Raw genomic sequence first — 27,449 nt, forward strand, 5'->3', positions numbered from 1 at the left:
CCCAAGCAACAACATTCTCTCCTTCCCTGTAATAAACTATAAGGTCAATACTTCCCTTGTATCCCAGTCCAATGTATTTCCACATGTAGAATCCTGTGTTTTTTTGTGGAACATTTGCAATACCAAATCCTAAAAAGCCTTCACTCAGTAGGGCTGAAGTGAATATCATTAAAGTTTGCTCTGAAATTCTCTAGAGTATGGATATTTCTCCCCCATTTTTTGACACAAGGTTCATGAGGTCTTTGGGCCTCCTTTGCAAAAGTCCCCATCTTTCACAATATGTACTCAACCTGTGGTTACCACCTTTATCTGACCTGTGTGTCATGTGTTTATGGTCTTACATAACATCTGTCAGACACGACACTGACCAGCAATTAAGCATATCATCTTAGTTTCAAGACTCCAAATGCTCCCCCTTCCTCCTTCCTTCCCCAGCTTTATATGCTGGAATGGTGTTATATGGTGTGGAATGTCCCCTTGTCAGTTGGGATCAGCTGTCCTGGCTGTGTCTCCTCCCAAATCCTTGGGCATCCACACTCTCCTTGATGGTGGGGTGTGGAGAGAAGCAGAAAAAGCTTTGATGCTGTATAAGCACTGCTCAGCTATAACAAAAACATTCTTGAGCTATCAACCCTGTGTTCAGCACAAATCCAAAACAGAGCCCCATTCAAGTTACTGTGAAGAAAATTAACTACACCACAGCCAAAATTACCACTCTTCCATATCTTCATGTATATGTAGTTGAATGTATAGAATTGTAAATTCTTTTCTCATGCTTGTATTTTCTAATGTTGAAATAACAGCAAATCTTAGAAAATTAGAAGTCAATTAATTTTTTTTTATTGCCCAGTGTGGCATCACTAGCCTCACTTCTGAGGTCTTCATGACTTCCAGCAAAGACAGAGATTCTTAGTCTTATTCAGCATTGTGTTCATTGACAGTAGTTTTCAACACACATTTTCAAAGAGACCTATGCAATGCAAGTTCATGACTGAAATTCAGTGCTGACAAGTGGCTACTAACTGACAAACCTTTTCATATTTAGCTGAAATAACTGTATCTCTTTCCTTTAGTGTGTTTTTGAAGAAATGATGACCAAGGCTCGCTCAGGAAGATGTGTCATGTGTTTCATGTCTCTCCAATGACTGATTGACAGGAAGGTTCCACGTCATCCTGGCTGATAAGTGCTTTCCTGGCTACAAAAGTTCCAAACAGACAGTTTAGGAGTTGCTGGACTGCAGTGTTTGTGTTTACAAGAGAACATACCACTGTCTGATGAAGATATACACAGCTAGAGGTAAATGACTGTGGGTGGGCAGTGTGAGATGTCAGGATAGTAGAAGTAAATATAGAAAATGCAACTAACTAGGGACTATTTTTTTCACCCCATTTTTTCCCTATTTAGTTGCTAGTTCTAGATAGACTATTGTATTTTGAAAAGAGACAGGTTATTGATACTTTTTTTTTTTTCAGGATACTTCTGTCATCCCAGCACGTTCTTGAATGCATGAGGGAATCCTCTCAGCTGTATTGAAATCAGTTACTTGTGCAAAGATTGACAATATTGAAACCATTTGATTTGAATGTCTTAATTTGAAAATAACCTGGAGGCACTTATTAGACTTACTTTTCTTGTAAGCATTTGATTCACAGCTGCTGAAAAAGGTTTCATCACATATGAAACTTGGGGCATCTGCTTTGTCATGTCAGAATGACAATTGGGTTGGATGCCAGGATGACATGGAATAACATGAAACAATCCATCCAGCTGCATGGAAATTGTTTAAGTGCTTCTCTTGTCAGCATAACAGTATCCATTGGAAAGAGAAAAATCTGTGCAGACCATGAAACAGATGTTGTCTAATTCCCCTTCCTCTCTGAATGCCCATAGGTGCAGAAAACCTGTGTCTCTTCAGATCCTATTCTATTGTATGGCAACATTTTCAAAAGGAGAATAAGCTCTACAATGACCAACCGGAGTTTCTACTGTTCTATGCTGAGAGCAAAAAGGAAAATAGCAGCAGAGTTTTTAGTTTTTCTTTTCTCCTCACAAGTGTATATATGCTATTTTTGCAATACTCCCTTTGTAGGGACAGTAGTCTCTTTCATTTTTGTGCTCACAGAAATAACAATTCTTTTCATACCATAAATCAATCTTGAAGCGTTGTCAGGTGATATATTAATATACAGATATTTATTGTGCACAAGACCTTTATTAACTAAGCCTGAAGAAATAGGACAACTAACAAGCTGTCTGGTTATTTTTCAAAGATTTGAAAACTGTTTAGAACATCAGAGACAGCTAAAATTTTCCTCATGTCTTTTGAGTAGATACTAATGTTGTACTGAAACTTGTTTGTGCAATGTAACCAAGTTTTTCCATTATGGAGAGACCACAGAGTCTCAACTCAGGTTTAAATTATTCAAAAAGAAGGTTTTTTTCTTATACCTTCCATTCAGGGTTATAGCATGGTCCAATTCTGGTGTGCTGATTTTTCCCAGAAGTGTAAATTCATGGTTTCTTCTACTGTTACTCAGAGCCACTTTTTGTTTCTTTGTATAAAACACATGCAGACACAGCACAGACTTACGTATCATTATCAAAATTTTGTAGGAAAATTGATGCCTCCTTGGCAAACCTACTATTTCTGATATATTGGAAAGCCCTCTTCTAAAGTAACTTCCTCTCTGTTTGCTCAGTTCATTCCAAACCATCAGCTATTTTCGACAGTATAGCTTTTCAAAAGCTTCTTGTTCAGACAGGTTCCTTTGTTACACATATAAAGTTCTCATTATGTTATCTGGATTTATATTACATGTTCTGAATACTTTGGATATTTTCCCTATAAGAAAGTAAATTATAATTGTATTTGACATTCCAAAGGCAAGGGGAAGTGTTACAGGTAAGAATTAAGACAGACTTTTAGGATTCAACAAGAAAGTGAGCATACCTCCCTCCTTAGTCATGTCTGCAATTAATCTGAAAAGGTAGGCCTGAGAAAAGGAAACTTGGAAGAGACTAGATTAACGTATTTCGTAATTCCTTCAACTTCAGTGGCACATTCCAACATTACAATGGACTAAAGACAAAAATCCTTCTGAATTACAACGTGTGCTTGTTAAACTCTGACTTTGTATGCACATCAGAAGCTTTCTGAACAGCGGTGTCCCTTATTTATCTTTCCCCTTTCTGTTATGTAATGCTGTTATATTTTTTAATGACATAAACCAGTTACACAAGAATCAGTGGGACCTTACAAAACCCCAGCAGAGCAATAGGCTTTGTAACACATTGAAGGATGCTTACATTTTAGCAAAAATAAAGACTCGTAATTGGAGTAATTTTCCCATATAGTCTATTAATAAAAATATTATAGGCTTTCTTCTGTCTTTTAGAATGCCTTGCCTAATTCCTCATGATTACCTTTGTTCATAGTCAATACCTAATAGATTGCTTGTCTTACTGAATTGATTTTCCTTTTTATTACAGAATTGTAGAAATTGCTCATTTTGGGAAAAAAATCCATCATTTTTCTGTCAACTATGAGTTTTACTGTTCTTGACTGTTAACATGGATTTAAGTGGAGGCTGTCCAGGCAAGTGGTTGAGTCACCAATCTTGGAAGAATTTAAAAGATATGTAGATGTGGTTATAAGAAACAAGGCTTAGTGGTGGATTCACAGTATCAGGTTTATAGTTGGGCTTGATGATCTTAAAGGTCTTTTCTAATCAAAACAAGAAGCAGCTGCTGAGTGCTGCACAAATATGAGGTGGGCAGGAATATTACTGTATCAATTTTATAGAGAATTTTGGCCAAATCTTTTCTAAAATTTGGCTAAAACAGGACAGTGGGCTAAGATTTCTTCTGATTTTTAGTGTACACGATCCATAAAATTGCAGCTCAACATCCCTACAAGAACTGGTATAATGCTATGCTGCTGAAAATTAAGGTGCTTTATTTTTTAACTGTATATATGACTTGGATGAACTTTGATTTTACAGTTGAAGACATTTAGCATCATTGCATGTGCAGTATTTCTTTCAGGTGTGGTATTATCGTGCCTGTGAAAACACATAAAAATTGTGTGGATTTTGTCCAAAGAAAACTATTTATTTGACTTGCTGTATTTCTGTTCCAGGTGATTTGCCAGAGTTAATCCACAGAATCCATGTGCACACAAGAAATTACCTGCCCCAGGACTTCTGAAATAGCAGAACTCTGGTTCTCTGACTAGCTGCTTTTTCTAACACGGTATCAGCTCCTAAATTTATATCACAGATGATTAAGAACAGTTGAGATGTATCTTAACAATGTACAAAAAACTGTGGGAGCAGCCCTAATATAATGTTTTCAAATTGTGGATTAGCTGATGAGGGACCATAAATATCTTCAAAACACTTTGGGAGTAAATTCTCCTGGGTAACATTTGAAGTTCACCCAAGAGAGATTACTTTCTCATTCATGGTATGGATGATACCTTCAGAATAGAATTACAAGTTGTTTATGTTCCTGTGTCTTCTTTTCCTGGACTTAGATTCCTGCAGCTGAAAAGATGAACTGGTGTCTGAGTGTGCATCTCATAAGTAACTCCAGTTGCAGCCAGCAATTCTGAATATCATATGTTCTTCTCCTGTTCCTTAGTCAGTAGTTGGTATAAACAATGTTTAATCCAGGTATAACTCATTTGATCACTCAGAATAAACATATGCATTGTGAATGTCATTATTCCAGGCCCTGAAGAAGTAAAGTTTTATAAAAATGCTAGGAGATGGATCAGCATAGAACTAGAACAGCAGAGAGATCCTATAGCAGTCTTTAACAACAAAATTATATAGAGGCATAGTAAATTGGAAAGCAATTCTACCATTACTTATTCAAGTTCATGGGAGAAAATGCAGTTTTTCTACAGAACAGTAGAAACCAGTCAACAAATTTTGTGAACCAGTCAACAAATAGACAGTTTGCGTTCACTTCTGAGCATAAAGGCACACACTTGAGGCACGCAAGTGGAGATTCATGTCTGAAAAAGTTGTATAAATTCAACATGGTAGGTCTGCAGCACAACCAAAACCAATATAAAACAAGAACAGCCACAATGACACTATTAAAATTAAAATGTACAAATGGAATAAAAGTATTTTAATGTCTAAAATACACATAATATGCATTATTGATAGCTCTTTCAAATTATATTCTACCATTACTGAAGCTGGTAGAGACAATGCCTGAGAAGAAAAAGATGATAACAATACTTTATGTTTGTCTATGTTATAGTGGGTAAAAGAACCCAAACAAACCCCCAATCAACCAAGGCAAAACCAACAAAATACCTAAATGTGAGAACATTAAATAACACTATAAGAACGAATGCATGTAATTTAAAATAGGAATGAATACTTTCTTCAGAAGATCTTTGAAGCTGAATTTCCCAAGCTTTGACAGGCAGTACGCAACTGATAGCTGTCAAAAGGTTAGGCTTGTAAACAAAAGTGGAGGGAACATATAGATAGTATTTCAACATACCAAGAAAATTTTTCCTCTAAATGTTTGAAGCTAACTATAAGGATTGAAATGGCAGGTGAAAATAAAATCCACAATCAGTAACCTTGGAAAAGTTGTTATTAAATCTGCACTCTAGATTCCTTGTAAACACCCATAGATCCTAGAACATCTAAGGAAATAATCTTAGTAGAGTCTTCTGTACTGTTCCTTGGCTCTATAGGTCCTTGATCCTACTTCACTGTGTGACTTAGCTGAAAGTGAAAATCAGCAGTCCTTTCTCTGTGCTAGGATCATATTTAGAGGAATTTTCAGTGTCAAGAGTTAAAAATAATAGTTTTCTGTTCTTGATCAATGACTACAATACAAATGAGAGGGTGAATACTGTAAATTTAGAGCTATGACAGTTGCTGAAGCATAAGAGATCAAATGAAAGAAGTAATATCAAATGTAACTCGGTAAGAAAAAACAAAATGCATCCTGTGAATGTAAACAGATATGATCGATCAATCATTTATGGTGCCGCTTGGTCTTCCTGAGGTTGTGGTTCTAGCAAGGTCAACAACTGGATCCAAGGGCCCTGATTATGAATCCTAGGTGTCCCTTTTCATTGCAGTACATCCAATGTGGATTGTAAAACATCTTGTTTTAACTATGTGTTTGAATTAGAAATGAGTGAGTCTATTGGAAGTGTGGGTCTGTCCCCACCACTTTGTTCTTTGAGTTTCCCCACTGGGCACTGAGATGAATAAAATGCATCTAGGTTTTACGCTTTTTCCCTCAGCATCTGACAGCTGGCATTCCAGCTTACACCATCTAGTTTTTAACCCTATTTTTATACACCCTGCACACCTTAAAGATCCTGCTTTGGATGAAAAGACAACGTGTACTTAGTTATTCATGCAAATCTTCCACAGTTTGTTTTCAGATGGAGCTTTGCTGAAAGGAAGATGAAAGCAACCCAAATGTAGATTGAACATCTGTAAAAAGGCCCTGTGCTACATGTCAGCTTTGAATAACTTGTTACTGGTCTCTTTAAAGTTGTCTAACTGTATGATAGGATAGGCCTGTGTCAACCTGTATAGATTATTTACTTGTAAGCATTTTTACAAGTAACGTCTTATTTCTCTTTCATGTAATATGCTTTAGTTTTCTTTTTTGATATGCAATAATATGGATAAAATTACACATTTTAGGGACTGTGTTTTGAGTGGAATGGAAATAAAAAAAAGAGACTTAGATGGACTAAGTCAATGCAATAAATGCAAAAGCTGCAATGCACTCTTTTAGTAAAATATGTTTTCTAGAATATAGCTTAATAAAAATGGAAGCAAAGCTTAGAAAACCAAAAGTTCTCCATTCTTTTATCAGCTTTAGTCCATGTTTCTTATTAAGAGTAAGCTTAATTTGAAAAACTGTAGTCTGCTATTGTCACTAAACACTCATTCTTCAAATAAAAGCAAAGTTTTTGAACCAAAATTAAATTTCTAGGAAAAAAAAACAAAATAAAACAAAACAAAAAACAAGAAGGAGAAGCTTTTCAAGTGCATTTTATCCCCCAAGAATATTCTTCCTCTTAATAAGTGTGACATTTTGGTCACAAGAAAAAACCCAGTGTCAAATGATTAAAACTGGTACATAAAATTTCAGAAGAAAATGTCCATAACTTATATCCAACTCTGATAATCTGTTTTCTACCAGAAGGAGGAAACCAATCCAGTTGAGGCATTAGACATACATTTCTGGTTGTGCATGTGAATGAAAGTGGCCTCAGGGAGGTTCTTACAAGGACCATGGACAGTTCCATGGCTGGCGCAGCCGCTGTTCTGGAAGGTGCCTAGCACCAGCCTGAAGAGCAGGAGATGGATTTCTTCAGGGACACGGCTCTCACCTGGGTCCCTCTGGATATACACCTGTGTCCACAAACAAAGGTTCAGTGTCTTTGGTCTCATTACTGTATATTTTTCTACTCAACAATTGTCCACAAATTACTTTTTGCTTGTATTTCTTTTTGTCATATTGTAATTTAATTCTTCAGATATTCATTATCCACTGCCTCCACTTAAAAAAATCCACTCCCACATATAAATTTCTGATATCTCATTGTGTCTATTGTCACTTTTCAGTTCTTTGGCACTTTCCAATTCCTAGACTGAATACTTCCTGTGATAGCTATGGGATACTAGTTATAGGATCCTGGCATCCTCCCAACTATTGTGCTCCCCACCTATCCACAAGTAGGCTGAAAACACTACGCAGAGATTCACTCACTCAGTTCTTCTTTGTTGGCCAGAAATATAATCACAGAATCGCAGAGTTGACAAGGTTGGAAGAGACCTTCCAGATCATCCAGTCTAATCTTCCACCTAATGCCACCATGATCACTCCTGTGTCATATCTCCGAGTGCTGCCTCCAGAGACCTCTTGAAAATTCCACAACATTCCTAGATAAGTTATTCCAATGCTTAGACACTTTTTCAGTGAAAATACATTTTCTGATATCTAACCTGAACCTCCCCTAGAACAACTTACACCCTCTTCCCCTCATCTTTCCATTTAAGGCATGCCAAAAGAGACCGATCCCCAGCCGGCTACACCCTCCTTTCAGGCAGCTGTAAAGAGTGACAAGGTCTCCCCTGCACCTCCTTTTCCCCAGGCTAAACACCCCCACCTCCCTCCAATGATCTTCACAGAACATTTTGCCCCAGTTGATTGTCTCGACTATTTATTTGTTTCACCAGTTCATTACAGCATTCCCTCTATCACCTTAAAATATCCCATAAATGACTATTTTATTTTTTAATCTTGGAATTAAGCTTGGAATCTGCTACTACTTTTATCACACATTCTCTGCCTACCAATGGAGGTAATAAGCATCAAGCTGACTTATTAGGAGGAAGTGGTGAAAAAAGCCCAAATACACTACTAAAGTACAATATTTAAAGAAATAAGGAAAAAACTGTGCTGGATGTAGAAGGCCATTTCTCGATAATTTCTGTTGTCCCAGAGAAGATAGTAAAAATATTTGAACCTAGAAAAAAACTGGTTAGTGTGCCTCATCATATGGTCTGATGGTGCCTGCAAAGCAGATTAATAGGAGGGAAGGCAAGTGAGAGAAAAAAACCCAACAAAACAACAAAAAACAAAGCTAAACCATATTAAAAGAAGAACAAGGGAACATTTTGCTTCACAGAATTGTTAAGACAGCTTGCTGAAACTTCACAATGGTTATTGCCTCTTAAGAGCCAACCAACTATGCAGGAGGGACTGAACAAAGTAAGGACCTATAACCCAGTTTTAGAGGGTATATTCATATGGCCTGTATTGTCTGATGCACAGTCATAGGAGAAGTGGGATCTCCTCTGCCAGCTCATGTTAAGACCTAATTCTTATGGTAGTTCAAGGTTGGAATTCTCCCTCACTTGGGGTAACAGGGGCATAAGCAAATATTACTGCAGCCATCAGCACTACCAAATTCAGCCAAGTATTTAAGGACATACTTAAAAAGTAGCACATGTGCTCTATGAAGTTGGAACCCGCACAGGATTACACTTTTTTACAGTTACATATTTATGCAGTTTGAAATGCAGTGTTACTCTGAAATAGCAGAGGAAGCACAGGATTTACCCGTGTCTCATACCTGTGTTCCACAAAAGCTGATTGCTGTTAACCTGCTAGTAGCAGAAAATTGGAGCATGAAAAGCTGCAAAAAGGTCAATCTTTTAAATCATGTTGAAAAGGTCTTTGAAGGCAAAAACAGTGAACACAATAAACCTTCTTTTCTTGTAACAGAAACTTACGCTTTCCTTTTAGAAATAAACAGTAATGCAAATCTGCTATTTTAAATAGGACAAAACTTATTTGTTTTTCTATATAGTAAAGGTTTACTTTGCAATTGATATTTAATTTTTCTTACCCCAGGAATTAAATTCAATTGTAGTTTACTGTGTGACCACATTAGCTCGGTATTTTTTTTACCTACAAATAAATATTTCATAGCAACATTTAATGAAAACACTACAGATAACTTAGAGGTGTGTGAAAGTGGATGTTCACAAAGCAAATAAATATTACATAGTAAAATCAAGGCCTTGAATGTTATGGTTAATTATTTCTGATAATAATTAATGATTTTTTTCACTTTCAATATCTACTGAGTTTCCCATCACAATTGTGTATCATGAACTGAATTTTTTTTACTAGTTTTTTAACTAGGTTTTAATCAAATTTAAAGTAAAAATTATCATAAGAACAAACATATAATCAAAGACATCCTGTGTCTGGAAAGAGGGTTGGTTCTTCCACATCTGAAGGACAGGAAGAACTACAACAATTTAGAATGGGAAAGGAGAAGTTAGAAAAAGATTGCTTTTATCCAGATCAAATATAACTGGTAGATAGAAACTGAAGTCAGGTCAGAAAAAGCTGTTACAGAAAATGGGGACATTGCTTCAGGTTAACATTGTTTTAAAGTTCCAGTAATACCTCACTGTGAAAACTAAGCTCAGCCACCCTACAGGTGGAGGGTCTTCAAAGCATGTTCTGAAGGCCAGAGAAGTGCTTCAAAGCATGTTCTGAAGCATAATGGAGACACAAATGCAATGATATGACATTCATTTTTTAAAGATACAAAAATATAAGACTGAAGGCAAAATTTTCAGCTGTAGGCACCCACAACTTTTCATTCAGTCCTGGAAAGATGTAAGATGTTGAAAATGATCATGGGTTTTAGATCAGTGACCTTTTTCTTCTGAAAGATCACTTCATGGACTGTTTTCCCAAACTGCTACAGCCCTTAGCTGTATATCCACAACTAGAATTGCCAAAAGAGTTCACTTAAAAAAATGGATGTTTCTACTTCCAGACCACTATCTGCTGGATCCTCACCTTAAAACTGATGCCTGTTTATCTTCACAAGCTACATTAATTGCCAACAGTAGTGCTCAGAAGTCTCAGTGGGATATATTTAACTGAAGACATAGGGAAGTACAAGGGGAATGCAGCAGTTAGTGCACCTCTTTCTCATTTGTAGTGTGTAGTGTGCCTTACAAAAATAATCCTGATTTTCCTAAATCCCAGAAACATGAATAAGTTTCCAGTCATGAATATGTCAACAACTGCAGTTATATTTTGCTTTTAAAAGAATTGTTATGTAGCAGTGCCAGCTGTCAGAACTCCCATGGTCTGGTATTTTCCTTTGTAATAAAATTTTTTAACTGAAAATACTGAGTTGATGCATGGTTTCATAGGTTGACTGTGGGGATTCATTGACCAGTGATGCAATGCCAAGTATATAATTTTCATATCCAGACTCCAGCTAAAGGTGGATAGATTTCCTTTTTTTATATTTTGTTCACAGGAAAAGGCTACTTTCACAATTTCTTTTGTGTTACTACAAACTTCTTCTAAAATTACATCAGCTAATGATATTTTGAAAAAAGATAAAATGAAGAATGCATGTTCTAAAGTAAGGCCTCACTATTAAAAAAAGGAGAACCAGAACTCAAACTGTCATCTATATTAAAAGCAAGCATTAATAGCAGAAGATATTTTCAGTCCTTTTTCTTTCAATAGTCTTTATAAATGGCAGTGACATTGAAGTATTCTCATTAATATATTGACTAATCATATTGTAGGCCTGATCTATTACAAAAACTAAATTGAAAGTTATCCTTTTTCATCTTTTTAATTTTGTTTCATATCAAGATTTCTATATGTAAATTGTGGAAACTTAGCCTTTAGGTCTATTTTACTATTTTTTGATATGCATTTAGAAATGCACTCATTTGTTCTGTGGTTATTGCTGTTCCTAACTTTCTAGAATTGAAATTGAACTTTCTGGAAAGCATTATTTTAATTTAAGTGTCTATAGTAAAGTAGACAAAATTATGTAGGAAAAAGAACCTGTACATAAAAAAAAACCCAACAAAACAACCCCCAAAAAAACACCAAAACCCCTATGTTCCCTTAATCATATGCCTGTTTTGCTGAGACCTGGCTTAAAATCATTGAAGTTGGTGAGTCTTTACTGGAGCCCTAAGCAAGTACAGTAAAAAGTAGAGTTTAAGAGCCTTTTCAGGGGACATGGTTTCTGTGCAGTGGATAGCTACAAGGTTTAATGATGATTGTGTGTGCAAGTAATGCACCTGGGAATGAAACTATTCCCTTTCATGGCTGTGGCATTTCATGGTTCCTGTTTGGACTATCTGTCTCTGTTTTGTCTGTGAAATTGTTGAGACTAATATGGAGCACCATATTTTTCTGGCCTCAAAACCAGCATATTGGATTGTTTGTAGATACCTTGTATGCAGTTATATATAGAAACGATATAAAGAACTAAGCACTCACTTCACAGATAAAGTAAGCAGATTCTGTCCAAATATTCACTGTCTGCCAGGTCAGGAGAATTCTCCCTTTCAACAAATTTGATCAAGTCCAACAAGTTGTGAACAACTGCCTGATAGATTTTGCAGTTGCTAAAATAATATTCATATGTGCAGCACTGAGTTAGACAAGGGTATTTGTAGCAGCCTACTTTACTGCAAATCACAGACATGATGACTTTAAAGAAGGATGTTGTTTCCCTCTTGCACATTTTTTGTCCTCTCTTCAAATTGCATAGGAAAAGAGCAGTAGAAGAGAACTGAGGAAATATTCAGCAACATCAGTAGAAAACCTGGAACCCAACACTGCTGTCCTTACTTTGAGGAGGTGGTAAATGTAAATCTTGCTATTTAATTGCTATTTTAGCACAGTAAAGAGAGCTGTATATGTTCTACATCTCCTGCAGCATATTTGGTGCAAGTAGGAATGTCTGGCAGCATTCAAAATGACAGTAACAGATACCAATTATGGTAATCTAAGACAGACCCAGACACAAGATAGTAGAGTCATCTTCTTAATGCAGTCTCTGGAGTTCAGTTCCCATTTCTGTGTTATCCAAATATTTCACTAAGACTTCTGGAAACTTTATATCCAGAAAGTTCTGTTAGCATGGGTTTGGGAAAAATAAATAGATTTGATTCTTCTTCATGGACATAAAAAATGTCATGCTAAAGGTTATTTTTTTATTTGAGGTCAAAACAGAAGCCTCACTGCATCTGTTCCATGATGGCTACTTTCTGGGTCGAAGCAGACACAATGCTGACTGCCTCAGCAACCCAGAACTGCAGTTCCAGACTGCTCTGCGTTAACAGCTCCTCACTGCAATGTTACTACCTAGAAAAAATGGGACATGGGCAGGCCGCCTTCATGCTCTGGCAGTAATTAGATCCTGAAATAGTTCGCTGGGGACTGCTGTGGACAGTCAGGCACAACAGAACAGCCCTAAGGTTGAGTTCTAATGATCCAAGATGCATAATGTTGGGGTGCATTAATAACGGTATTATGGTCAGAATGGTTCTTCTTATCCTCAGATTCTGTGCCCATATGATGCTGTTTCAGATTTATGACTAGAGCACTGTTGGGCTGTTGCTGAGCAGGTTCTTGAATAGCACTGAAGTATTTTTTTTCTTTTTTATCTTTGTGTTTGAAGAATTCATGTGAATCTTTGGGCATGCTCCAGATTTTTATAATCACTCCATAAGATATCATCAGAAATTAAACCAGACAAGACTTTTTCCTTAAATATCTACAATGCCTGTTTACATGGCATAAACCACTTAACCTTTTTAAACCATGGGTTTCACCATTTTATTGACTTGCACACACCTCTCCTTTGCAACAGTTTTTTACTCAGTGGGCAGAATTGTGCCTTATTAGCTCAGACTTGGGGAATTGCAGGGAAGTACTACTTTGTGAGGAGTTTTTCTCTGAGGACAAGTTGGGGAATAACGTGAGCCATGGAGCCACCTGAATGGTGAAAAGTCTTTCTTTGGGCTGGGGAGCATTTGAAGGGGTAGCCAGAAGTCCTGAACAGTTCTGAATAATTTGTGCCACTCCTGTGTAAACCCTTCATGCTATAAATTAGGGGTATCTTTGTGCTGCCCAGGCCTGTTTGTAGGGTAAATAAGTATAAATAAGTATTCCTATAAATTAATTTCCATCCTTCCCCTTTTGGATGATCAGTAAGATAAGATTTGAGAACACAAAGGCAAAGTTTTCTATTGAAGAGGCAAACAAGCAATTTCAACTCATTTGAAGATCCTGTCATAAATCTGCATAAATACTTTAAAATAATATTGGATTCAACCTGCAACTTTGAAAGCAAAGGGGATTCAGTCAAAGGCATCACCATTAATACCTAGATTCTTGCCTTTTCCTTTTCCCAGTAAAAACAGCCAATACAGTATTGAATTTATATGTACACTTTGACACAAAAGAAGTGCATTCCAAATGCTTTTGCTGTAGTCTTATCTCATCTGAGTTCTGTGGTGCATATGGCCCTCCACCAGAATGTCTCACAACCCTGTACAATGTTTTATCTTTACAAAGAGATTATTTTGTTATCAGAAAATATGCTTATACACCAACTTGGCAAAACAAACATACCTCCTGGTGGTGTGTAACATTGCCCAGCATTAGGGGACTGTGATACTGCATATTTTCTTGCTGACCACATCATAAGGTTTACCAACCACATCTGGCTTCTGTCAAACCTTAGAAAACAGCAGCCTAGAAGGTTCCCTATGATTGCAACAGGGACCATGAAAACCAACTAAAGGAAAGTTGACAATAACAGCAAGTCCATTTCCATGTTTTCAGCATGAGTCCACTACCTTGTTATCACCCCAGTGATGCAGTTAGTTTTGATAACACTTTTAAGACTACAAAGGCAAGCAAGAACTCTCAGTTTCCTCAGCCTTGCCACCATTGGTATCACTTGGGCAGCAGTGGCACCTACTCACCTGCCTATCTCCCTTACATAAGTTCTCTACATCTGAAAGCTCATCAGAGAAAAATGGTTGGGATTAACAGAAATTGCCTATCAACACCTAATATTTCATCAGTATCAGTGATTTCTGATCAAAATGGAAAAAATAAACTGGCTCATCTTTGGGAAAGTTTAAAGAAAACAGTCAAGCAATTATAAGCTGAAGAGGAAAATCAGTGGGTAATGTTTCAGCCAGCAGCTCTTCAGAGCTCTGCCCTTCACTGACACCTATAGTTATCAAGGTGTATTTTGCTACTGGAATGTCAGGTGTCATTGACAGAACTTGAACCTGTGAACAGGCTGAAGAGGTCTCCATGCATTCTGATTCCTTCCATCTGACCTACTCTGCTATGTTATTATTTCATGGATAGATTTCTTCTTCAGTACTTAGAAAAACACATGGAGTAAGTTAAACCCTGTGTAGCTTTGTAAAAGTGTATCATTTAATACTTTATTTGAAGTAGTATGAAAGGTATTTACAAAGTATCAATATCTTTGGAGAATGCTTATTTATTATACCTTATTCTGATGGAATAAAAAACATATAGGAAAAAAGAGAGTTTCAGCACAGTGAGTAGTACAAAGAGAACCTCATTTAGCAATTTTCTGGTGAAAACAGTGCTGAGGAACACAATGTAGCCTGTGATGAAGGTAACTCAAAGATGTTGAATGAAATAATTATAAGTCAGTCCTCTTCCTACAAGTCAAAGAAATCTGAGTTCTTGATTATTAATTCATAGTTGGCAACAGGATGCAATTAAGCTATTCTTTTATTTTCTGTTTTCAGTTTACTATCCTAGAAGAAGCATCCTTGCAGTATTGCTATTTTATGCACAACAGACATAGCCAATAAAGATTTCAGAAATGGAACTACATAGCTGTAAATTAGCACAAATGTTGTACCATGCTAAGACAGACACCAGCACATGTTTAATGACCTGGCATCTGCAAGAGGCTGTGACAGCATCCCAGCCCAAGGAGAAGTAATCTGAATACCACTAATGCTGCAGTGAAAATGTTGGGCATGGGGACCTTACACATTTGGAGAATTTGCAGTAGCGCACAGTGTTGCCTGTCAGCTCTACTTAGTGTAGGAACAATGGAAGTAAACATCCTCCAAAACTCATTTTTCTGGTATCAAGTTTTGTGTGAACCTAAAGGTTATGTAAGATTTGCCAGAAGACCAATAATGGCCTCAGATTCCTTTTCCTCAGTCCTTCACAGCCTCATACTTTGCTCCAGAAAACTCTCCCTTTGGTGTCCTCGTAGTGTGGTGTATTCTTCATGGTGAAATATCTTATATATCTTTTTTATTTTGCTTCTGTCTTCTGTCACTGTAATAGCTGCTTTCTCTCGATTGTATTGTAGTGGAATTTAGACCAGGAAGTTAAACTTCTTTAACAGGCTCCTGTGCAGCCCCTTTTCTAGTTATGAAAAAGTGCAGAAATATATTGGGACGCTTTTAAATGTTGCATCAAACTGTGTGAACTGAAGAATTCCAGCCAACTCTGAAGGTACTGCTTCCCCTGATGAAGCGGGTCTTCCTGACTCCTTTTGCATAGTCCAGGAGGAAACCTGAAACCCAGAGACAGCTGGTACCTTCTGCTTGCCATTTAAACAAATATCTTGTTCAGATATATTTGAGTTGGTAGACCAGACTTGTCACTGACAAGACCAGATAACGATAACAAGAAAAACAAAATATCCCACAGTGATGCTGGAACATTTCAGAGCCCTTCAAGGATCAAACACTTCAAACTCATATCATTTACCCTTCCCCAGGTCTGTCAGGTGCAGGGAGTCTTCTATCTGGCATCTCCCTGTCTGAGCAAGAAGCAGGTTACAAGTAGTGACCATTACTTCAGACTATGAGGATGCTTCTTTTTCTATTCCAGTTCTATTCTTACCCTTCTTTCCCTGAACTGGCAGTTCATATTATGTGTAAGCCAGGTTCTCAGAGAGCCATGGTGAAACAATACTAGACCAGATGATTCTCTGAGTTTCCAGCCCAGAGCTGCCTCCAATATCTGTGTAACAGGCTCCAGTTCAAGTCACCATTCTCATCTACTTTACCTATTTTCCCAAGTGACAGATAGAGTTTTTGGCTCTGGATATATATGCCCAAGTAAATGCCATCTTTTAATGGCTTTCAAAGCATTCATGAGGAAGACCAATGAAATAACTCATTTGTATAATAAATGTAAGACTTTTTAATGAAAAACTTGCAGGGCATACAAAATAACCTGTTTTTAAATTAAATAACTATGTTCTTTTAAATTCCCTTTCCTAGCCAAGGCATAACAGGGGTTAGTGCACATTATAGACTAATTGCCTACATAATTTCATTTTATGAAACAAAGCGCTTTAAAAAAATTATAGGGTTATATAAAAGCGTGTGAAACCACTAAGTCAGCTTTGTTTTCAGCCTCATTCAATAGTGGCAGCACTTTAGATGTGGTGTGAACTGTAAACATTTTCTTGGGGAAAAAATATGTCATAATTTTGTGTTCTGGTACCTGCCTGTGTGTCGATGATATATTCTCTTGTCCTGTTATAATGTTTGCTCTCAGGTTTTTTTGCCCCTCTTTCTTTGCAAGAGAAATTGTTTTGTCCTCCTAGCCCCTTTCAGTAAGTGAAGTCCCTCCCCGTCCCTGGCTTGGTGTCTCTCATCCTTGAACCTGTGTTGAGCCAATCATTTTTCTGGCAGCAAAGAGATGAAGAGAGCTCCTTCGGTGCTTCCCTCAGGTCATGAGCCAGAGCAGTGGAGGGAGAGCTGTGTGTATTGCTTCTCCAAGATCCTCTCTCAAATCCTTGGTGTCAGTAGTGTTAGGCTACAAGGCCAGCCCATAAAAGAAGTTTTACTACTGGCTGAGCAGCAATGTCTTTTTTTTTTTTTTTCTTCCTGTTTTTCTGTCCCTCAAAATAAACAACAGGAAGGGAAAAAGTAGACAGCAGGAGGCAAAAATACAACAGGAGCTGCTCTTGCTGGGCTGTAACCTTACTTGGATTTCTCTGTGTCAAAAATACGTATCAGCCACTAAGGGCGAGTGGTGGCAGCTTTAACGTGATGACTTCGGACCTCCTATAAAACGCACAAAACAGAAGTCATGGTGGATATATAACCTTTTCATTGTTAAAAGAGAGCATTTCCACAGCAGGCAGGACACCAGGGTGCAAAACAGATCACAAAGGCCAAGATTTAGCTTCAAGATCTCAGCTCTTACAATACTGCTCTCCAGATAATACAGAAATAGATTTATAACGTGTATTTGCCCAACACGTTAGCGTGCTCTCCCTTAATTAAAAGAACAGCCAACGCCCTGATAGCATCATATTGCTGGGACAAAACAAAATGATATTATCCACTCCGGCTCTTATCCCAACTGCTGGGTACATAAAGTGGATTAAGAGGGGAGGGGGGAAGGGCAATTTTGAAAAATCGTGGTACAATAGCAAGCCTGTGATCTCACCTGATTGAATCTTATCAGCTCTTACCATCACTGTTGTGCTTTCTTTTTCCTTTCTTCCTCTCCCTCTTTTCTATAACATATACTAAGCAAAGAAGAAAAATAAAATCTTGCTACAGCACTTACTGTTATCTTTTTACCCATTCCAACATGGAAACTCAAAAGTTGTGACCTGGGAGGTAGCTAACACGGGGATTTAGAAGTTTCTCACAGTTATGCTCAGTGTATAGTATCAAGGTAAAGTGCAAAACACAGAAAATCTGATTGTCATGACACGTTGCACAGTGAGAGGCAGACCTCACGTAATGTAAAATCAATCCACCTAAATCTCTTTGTAGCCTGAGCTATTTCTGAGATATGCAGTAAAGCTTTAGTGTGAGAAAGAGCGAGCTCTGTGTGTGAATATGCATGCACTGAGTAACCTGCCTGCCTTGGGTGCCATGCTCAGAGTGGTTAATTCTCTAATGCACGTGTATTTTTACCTAAGCCCCTTTTTAAAAGTTTTGGCTTTTAATGTATATGATTAAAATTGTGGTTTGCGGTGCCAGAGCCAATTTCTTGTTCTGGAGGTGAGGCTGCAGCTTGCTGTGCTGCAAATGTCACCGGCGAGACGCTTGTTAGGGCTGCACTGCATGCCGGTTAATCTGTTTACTTATGCAATGGTGGAAATGTGACCTGGCTATTGTGGTGATTAACAGAGTCAAATATCCTCACATTAACTAGTGAGCTGGGCAATCAGGCTGGATTATTGTTACATTCAATTTAAATTACAGTGGCATGACAGGTCCTGAGGTATTTAGTAATGGATTTCACAGCACAGATATGCTTCATGTGTAATGAATAAACTCTGGAGAGCGACAAAAAGAAAAAAAAATAAAATAAAAAGGTATTTTATGATCATTGTGAAAAATTTATGGAGTGTAGCTGGCATGAAATTCTATAAAATGAGCTGGCTCCAACCAGTCCAACAACAAAGCGTGCACTTTTCTTCCTGCTGCTTATGAATTATTATTACCGAGTCCTCCTATGTTTACTCATTAGCATTGAGCCCTTTGCAAAACTGTGATTCAAAATTGAATTCTTCTTAATTGAAAATACCCCCAGTATGCTGGGAGAAAAAATGAAGAGGAAAAATGGCAGCAGCACCACAATAGGCCAGTTAGCTCTGTGATAGTCAGAGGGGGTGGCTGCTCTGAACTTGAATGTTATTCAGGATTCACAGCCGGACTATACGAAGGAGAGAGCAGGTTGCATTCAAGTTGTTCTGCACACTGACATACATATAATTTAAATATTTAGCCACTGGTGTGCTGCTGCAGTGCGTTAGCCCACTAGCACCAGAGTGCATTAATCCTGTTCTCCGTGCGGCTTGCTGACTTTGACCTGTTTTATGCTCTGTGACTGAATAACACATAGCACTTTGCTTGGGGAAAAAAAAAAAACCCTAAACAAAACACACTATGATCTCAACACACATTGGTTTCAATTAACTTTTAACCATTTGATTGCACTAATTCTAGGCTGTTAGTTAGCTATTACAGAGCTGGCTGTATTGATTTTGAACAGAATAAACTGAAGCATGAAACAAAGACTGAATTTTCACCAAAATAATTTTTCCCTTCTTTCCATTTGTTTCATTACTTATTTGCAAATATTTTTGCAAAAATTGTTTTGATACTCAGAAAAGTTGTGATGAGAAATAAAATACTTTAGGATTTCAGCAGTATTATCTAGCATTTATTAAAGCTTGAGAGAATGATGCTACAGTACAGAGCCATTGAAAAATATATTAAAAAGTACAGAAAGCTGCAAATAAATGTCAGTGGTGAGAAGACTGGGGTTGGTGAGGTGTTCAGGTGCTCCTCCTGGTAAAAGAATGCAGTGTCAAAAGAAAAAGAACAGGTTTTATGCTCCAGCCTTTAACCCCAAGGTGCAGAGTTCAGATCCACCTTGGTCAGAATCACTAAGAGGCCTTCAAATCACAAAGAGGCCTTTAAGCATCACTGTGAGCTCACCTTTGCATCTCTTGGGTATTTCTCCATTGCAGGCTGTCACTGTTGGAGACCCTGTGCACTTGTGAGAATTAAAGAAGGGAACCATGAGGGAAACAGATGCTCACTCAAGCTGGTCTACACTGGATGGTGATTTAGAAAAAATTATTCTCTAAATTTTTGAGAACTTCTACATTTGGCACCTAGTAATTCCTTATTCTGCAGTATGTTTTCAAATACTTGTGGTAAAAATTTTCAAGGAGAATACCCTGTACTCTGGAATGTGTAATTATTGACCGTGTAGCCCAGCAATTCCTGCAATGCTCTGAGCTCCCACTAAACTGCAGAGGAACAACAAGCACTACAAATATCTCTTGTGTTGCAATCTGCCTTGCACATCCCTTTTTGTAAAATGCAGCTTTCTCCACTGTGTATGGAATATCAGTGTGGAAATCAAGAGAAGATTGCATCTCTAAAACCCTCCGTTCTGCCAGACACACTCTTTAGCTGCAGTCATGTGCAGCTCCCCATCTGGCAAGATGCAGCTGCTGAGCTTTCTGCTACTGAGTCCTGTATAAAACTCAACACCTGTCAAAGGGCTTTTGTATGAAGAACAGTGTATTTTTAAAATATTTATTCAGAAAAAGTCAGCATGCTGTGGGCCACTGAAATTTTACACTTCATCAACCTTGGTGTTGTAGTTATGGCTGTAAAATATTCCCCTCCCATTAGAATTTCCAGGCAATGGCATTTTGCTAAAAGATGTTATTTTGCTGCCCACTCCTCTCAGACCAGTTTGTCACAGCACACAGATGAGTCTGAGGAGCTAAGCCCAGCATTCAGCTCAGTTGTTTTTGCAGACAGTGATGAGAATGGGTCATTTTGCCATTTCACCCTTAGGCAGTCCCCATTGCTGGAGACTTTTAGCATCCTCCCTCCCTCTAACTGTCACATGAGATAAAGTGGGAAGATACAGGATGATATGGTTCTCCTACCAATCAATAGCCTCAAAAGTATGTGCAAGAGTCATCTGACCAGAGAGTCACTGCTGTGTAGGAGGCACAGATAGAGTGCCAAATAGCAGATGCTTATTGAAGATTCTAATGATTTTAGCTGGAGAATGGATCCCCAGGTCCCTTAATTCTGCAGACTCTTCTTTTAGAAAATAGCAATAAATAAATCTTATGCTTTCCCTCTGTTCAAACTTATCTTTAGGGCTTTTCTGCCTCCCCATGACATAAAATGATATGGTTCCACTATGCAAAACAAGAACATTATGCATTATCTGGCCTCCTGTGTCCAGGACATACTCACTCAATCCAGAACTATCCTGTCACATCAGTAAAGTTAGTAACCTCAGGTGACCAAAGCATTAATACTTTATCTGTTTTAGTCTGCTGTGTATCACATCTACTGCCTATAGAAGACAGTATAAAGTGGTTTGTGTAAGAAGCAGGAAACCTGCGAGAAAGATACACTAATAACAGTAATCTAAATTATGCACAAAACACGCACGACATAGAAATATATTTGAAAGCCCTATTTTAAGTGACTTCTCTGCAGTAAATAGCAGCAATCTTCCAAAAGGGAGACACACAAAGAACCCACAGCAGTCCCCTCATTTAGAGCCCAATGACTCACTTGGTTGACTGAGATAGTTGCTGAGATTGCATAAAGATAGATGGTTAAAGAAAATGATGGAAGTAAATTTTCAATGAAAACATAACCTTTTCCATCTCGCTATAAATTCTGTCTGGAGCATAAATCAGGATCAGTTACACGCTTTAAAACAGCAGCTCCCCAATTGGGAACACAATGCCCTCCCCCTTGCACATTTTAAAGGACATGGCACTATGTAGAGAGAGCAATAATTTCCTGAAGATTCATGAGCAAGGTAATTTGACATACCTGGTGCTGCCCAAGCCCAAGTTTAAGTTACTATAAATAAAAAGGAAAGAGTTTGTCTAGGCTGCTGTGTGTGTGGTGCCGAAGCATTCAGAAGAGTCAGTTGCTCTGGGCATCCAGTTCATATGCTCTGGAGCATCACATTTCACTGGGATGCTTGACAACAGAAAAGTTTGCAAATGTTGTTCAGTATTTGGAAAGAGCCTGGAGTCACTGCAAACATTTGAGAAGGTGACAGTAATGTCTTTAAAGGGCTTCTTGTCTTAGCAAGGGTATTTCTTATCATTTATATAGTAAAACCATTCTTTGGATGTCAGCAGAATGGACTGACTGTTGGCTGAAGACTGACTTTGAGGGCTGCTTTGGTTTGGATTAGATCCAATCTAGTCCATGGGAGGAGGAGTGGGGGTGGGGGAGGAGAAATTGCACCAGGTTGCTTAATTAATCCGGATGCTTTGCTCATTATACCTTGAACTTCCTCAGAGGACAGGAACAAACTAGCTTGCTCAGAGTAAAATGAGTATAACATCAACAAAAAGAAAAAGGGGGGTGTGGGGTGGAATTATTTAGAGTGGTGAGCCTGTATCTGAACAAACAAAAATGCAAGGCAAAATCTTCTTAAGCGTGTGTGAAAAGTTAAAAGTAGACACACAAGGATCTGCATATGTATCTGTGTAGTGATATACATTATGACCCTGCCCAAATGTGGGGAAGGATGAAGCAGAACCCTTTGTTGTCACTTTTTGCCCTCAGAATCAGTCAGAGGAGGTAATGCTCAGACAATTTCAAAGGTACAGGCTCTGCACCTCTGTATCCCAAGTGGCTATGAAAATTCTCCTACTACAAAGAAATGGGACTGCTGGACAGCCAAATTTAACCTTCTTTCTACTCCCCTGAGAGAGTGAGTCTCCTGTGGGGAGCCTGCTTCAAACTACCCAGAGATGCCACAGAAGCTAGGAACTGGCTGACACAAAGCCTCCAAGATCAGCAAAGGTGTAGGTGATCCACTCTTAAGGGATACAAGGTTTATTTAGAGATGGTAAATGATTCTGTCTTAAAAAAAAACCCCAAACCATGAAAGTGGATGGAGATGACAGCTACAAAAAGAAAATTGATGGAATTTGCACGTATTTGCGAGAGTAATTCCCCTATTAAAGTAATTCCCGTGTATTAAATCATTTGGCCATCAATAAGAAAAGTCCAGAACTCTTTTCTCTGAATCATTGTATTAGTGAAAGGATATTTCTGGACATCAGTCTAGCAGCACTTCCAAGAGTTTGATGCCAAAAGTAGACAGGTAATAGCAAATACCCATACCTGGACCATCAAGTCCAGATTAAGTAAAACAGATAATGAAGCACCATACCTCTAGGGCTGTCTGGGTCTTCCTACCTATGTTTGAGCTAAACTGGCAGAGGCTAGAGATGGCAAACTAACATCAAACTAGACTGGGGGAAAGAAAAGAAGGTAACCTTCTATAGCTTACTTCAAATTAAATTTAACAGAGGAATTTTCCTCAAAAAATGTCAAAAATTAGCCTGTCACCTCTCTTTGCACATTTACCCAGAAAATGCATACCTAGAGGGCTATTAAAAGCCTCACAGCTTCAAACTGCACTGCTCTCATCATGGTGATTCACAATGGAAAGTTGTGGGCACCCCCTCAGAAGCTGTAAAATGTTTAGGAATCAAAAATATCAATAGATTTAGGAGGATTTGAATTCCCTTAGTTCCAATCACTCTTCTCTTCTGATTTCTGCCAAAGAACTAATGAATAAGAGTGGAAAATACAGCATGGGGCACATAATGATGGATCAAATAGATCAAAGATGGATCAAATAGAAGAACTTTCTCTGTTGCAACATCCTCCTCTGTGCAGCATGTCTTGCACTTATATGGAAGAATTCAAATAATTAGCATGATGAGATTTATTGGCCAACAAATGAGGACAACAAGAGGATTAATTTGATTTTTGAGGCCTTCCAGCCATTTTCTTCTCTGAACATGCGGAGGTTTCAGGTAGGCAGATGTCAACCACCAAGACAGCATCTGGAAAAGGACAGTGTCCCTTTTACACAGACTGGCTGTTCACTTAAGGATCCTGTTTATTTACCATAAATCTGGCACTTTTCCCCTCTCAGTTCCTTTTTGGTAGCTTGTTTTTCATATTCCACATTTCTTCAAGAGCACAGTACTAGCAGTGAATTGGTATAATGTATTAGTATAATATGGCTGAGCCAGTGAGGTTTCATCACTAGCGTCAGGTTCTGCCAATTTTGTCTGTGAATTTTCCCTCAAAGCCTTCACCAAAACCTTCTCACCATTATCTTTTTTGAACAACAAAGCCACTGAAAACCATCACACCTGGAGTGATGAGAAACTACCAAGTCATGATCATTCCTCTTCAAGGCCAGCAATTAGTGTCAGTGTCCCTAGAATTTGTGAATAAGGGTTCTCTGAAAATATTTGTGTAAATGTAACTTCAGTAGGATAAATTTTGATCATACACTGGTGTAAATCCATTGACTTGAGTGGAGTTGGTCTTGATTTCCAATGAGGAGAGCCAAGACAAGCATACCTTTCTTTCTTTCTTTGTTTCATTTTGTTTCTTACTTCCCTCCCCCCCCTTCCCCCAGTGTAAACATTGATCTAACTGAGAGTGTGAACCATGAATTTCCCTCTGTCTGCCCCAGGCTTAGATGATTTTACTATTTTCACTATAAAGTATCTTTTAAAATTATGAATAATTTCTCTTCCTGCTTTCTTTTTCACTATGAGTAGCAAATAATTTGATAGAAACCTACAAAGTAAGTTGGTAGTGGGGGCTTCCATCCCCCTCCTCCCCAGCTGCAGACCTAACCCTGCACACCAGGTACTCTTGAAGAACCTCTTCATTAACAAAGGTCACACACAGATGGCTTCTGTGGGACACATCCTGCTCAGATGCCCGAGTGCAACAAACAAACAGGAACAATTCTCTGTATTGAAGATAGGCCTTATTGTGGAGGCTTGTAGAGCAGAACTGCCTGCCTAAAACTGTTTTGAAAAAGTACCCTGGATATGGAATCAGGGGTTTTTAATACACTTAGAAATGGAGAGGAGAAAACAGTGCTGTTGGGATCTATAAAACTTGTGTATCAATATAGACTCTCCTTTTGCTGTCTTTCAGTCTTCCACTTACAATGCTGATTTTTTTTTTACACACATACTCAAACCTTTAGTCTGCAGTATTTTTTATATTTACATATTACTATAGTGAATTTCATCATAGTATCTGATATGTCCGAAGAAAAATTTTCTTCTTCCTCAAAAGCCTGGGATATTTTATTTTCTCCAACCTTAGTCAAAATAAATATTTTTCTACCCTTAGTTTTTTCATCTCTCCTTCATTCCTTGCTCCTTTTACCTGCACTGTGAGAGTGCCATCCGTGTGGCCCTAACATGAGAGCTTGGTACGAATTCTGAAACAGTTTTGAGATGAGTGAAAATGAATTTGTCCAGTCTCAGTTCCAGTGTTAATTAAATGTATTGAATAAGCAGTTCCTTTTGCTGTTAATAGATGAATGATCACCTTAGGAAACTCCTCTTTTATAAGCAGAGAAGAACATGTTCCCTGAGGTTGCTGAGCCATTTTTAAAAAGTGATATTTAACATTGCTACAAGCAATTTGTTGTTTAAAAGAACTGATTAGCACAGTTGTTGTCCATCACAGTATGCTACGCTCCCAGTGTTAAAACATTAGCCAAGTGCTATCCTATAACCATTAAAGTACCTTCAGTTTCAATCAGTTTTCTAACACAGCCTGATTAAGAAAGTTCTGTTTACCCAAATGGGATAAGGTGACTGACCAGATGTTCTGATTTTAAAAGATCTGTTGGTGTCCTAGTGATTTCCGCTGGGACATTGAATTGTCCCAGATTTTCCTGCTGAGAGCTTGAGCAGCACAAAAGTTGCTTGCAAGGTAAAGCCCCTTTAGCTACTAAGGAGTTTGGAAAGAAGGATTAAAGGCGGATCCCCCTCCAAGTGTTGAAGGTTCATCCAATGTGGTTCATATTACACATGAATTATTATAAATGTGATGGTTTCCTTTGCTGAAGAAAAGCTACAGAAAAAAAAAAAAAAGAAAAAAAAAAGAAACCCTCCCTACTCTGAGCCCAGAGCACTTGCAGGAAAACAGGCTGCTTTTCCCTGATGTAGATCTATTGCTCACACTACATGCAGAATGCTGTGGAATTCCTAATATACTTTGCTTGGTGGTGGCTTCTGTGTCTCTGTGTGTATAAGGGGCAAGGGAGGAGGGCAAGGGGGAAGGAAAAAGAGAGAGAGGGAGAAAAAGAAAGAGAGAGGAAATCCTCTTTGTCCTGTGAAGTGCATCACACAGACCTCCTGTGTTGTAATGTAAAACCGCCGGGGTGGCTAGAATGACCATATGCTGTGAATGAGAGTGCTGTGCCTGTTTAAATGTAAATTCACTCTGTATCAGAATAAAAGAATATCTGTTTAATATGGAATGAAGGCAGTTTGGCAGGATATGCACTACTTCAGGTAAGCCAGAATAAACAGTAGCATTGATTAAAAGGAGCCCCCTATTCTGCACCTGTCATGTTCACCTCCTTTGCCACAAAGGCCTCGCTGGTTTATTTACCTGTAGAGCTGTTATAATATTTTGCTTTCTAAAGAGATTTGGAAGCCACCTGCTGTACCTTTGGCATTTCTTTAACAACAAAGCACAGGCTCAAGTGCAAGAGCCCATTGTTCTGCTCCATAACATGGAAAAGAAGATGAATCCAGAAGCACAGGATCTAAACAGAAATTATTATTGATTTAATCACATAATCAGCAGCAAACACTTCAGGCTAAGATAGCAAATCCATAACAGCCTGCCCACATAACCACCCTTACAAATTTACCAGCAAACCACTGCGCACACTTAGCAAACAAGAAGAGCAAGGGTCACCTTCACTTGGCGGCAAAATATTGACATTCCTAAAGCTTAAATATGTTTTGAGTTAAGTGTTATCAATCAGTGATAAGAGTTGAATGTCTGTTAAACATAACTACATTGGCAGAAGGATTATAGAATGCTTTCTTGCCATAATCTAGAAGCATCTTTCAGACAAAACTCTGCTTGAAATCAATTGTGCACAAGGAGCTGCCTGCTGAGACCCATTCAGTGACATACAAAGGAGGAGAGAGTCTCCCTGTGATCTTTAACCATAACCGGTTATCTAATGAGACCAGGGCTTTAATTTCTTTTCACATCAAACATAGAATCAATGCTCTGGATTCAACAATGTGTGTAAACAGGCCGTGAAGCCATCTCTTCAGATGGCAGCCAATTCAGCCTTCCAAGCCCCCTGGCATATTTATTTCAGAGAATCCCCCTTTAGTTCCAGGTAACTGCTTCCATCATATTGCTGCTGGCTCCCTCTGCATGGATGGCAAGGCGAGCTCCCTCTTGTCTGACACCTTCCACTGGAAGTGTAAAACCTGGGCAGCTGACTCTTGTAGAAATACTGCAAAAAAAGTATTTTCAGGCTTCTTCTCTAATCAGTTTAGCAATCCTGTCTCGATTTTAACAAAATAAATACATTTCTGGACCCTACAGGCAAAGGGTGTTACAGTTCAGGTCCCCTTCGTATCTTGCCATCAAATGGCAGGATGCTGCTTTCTCCCAGACAAAACTGTAGTAACATCACTGTAGTTTACTTTAGA

This window comes from Parus major, chromosome 2 (assembly GCF_001522545.3).
Source record: "Parus major isolate Abel chromosome 2, Parus_major1.1, whole genome shotgun sequence".
Classification (NCBI taxonomy): Eukaryota; Metazoa; Chordata; class Aves; order Passeriformes; family Paridae; genus Parus; species Parus major.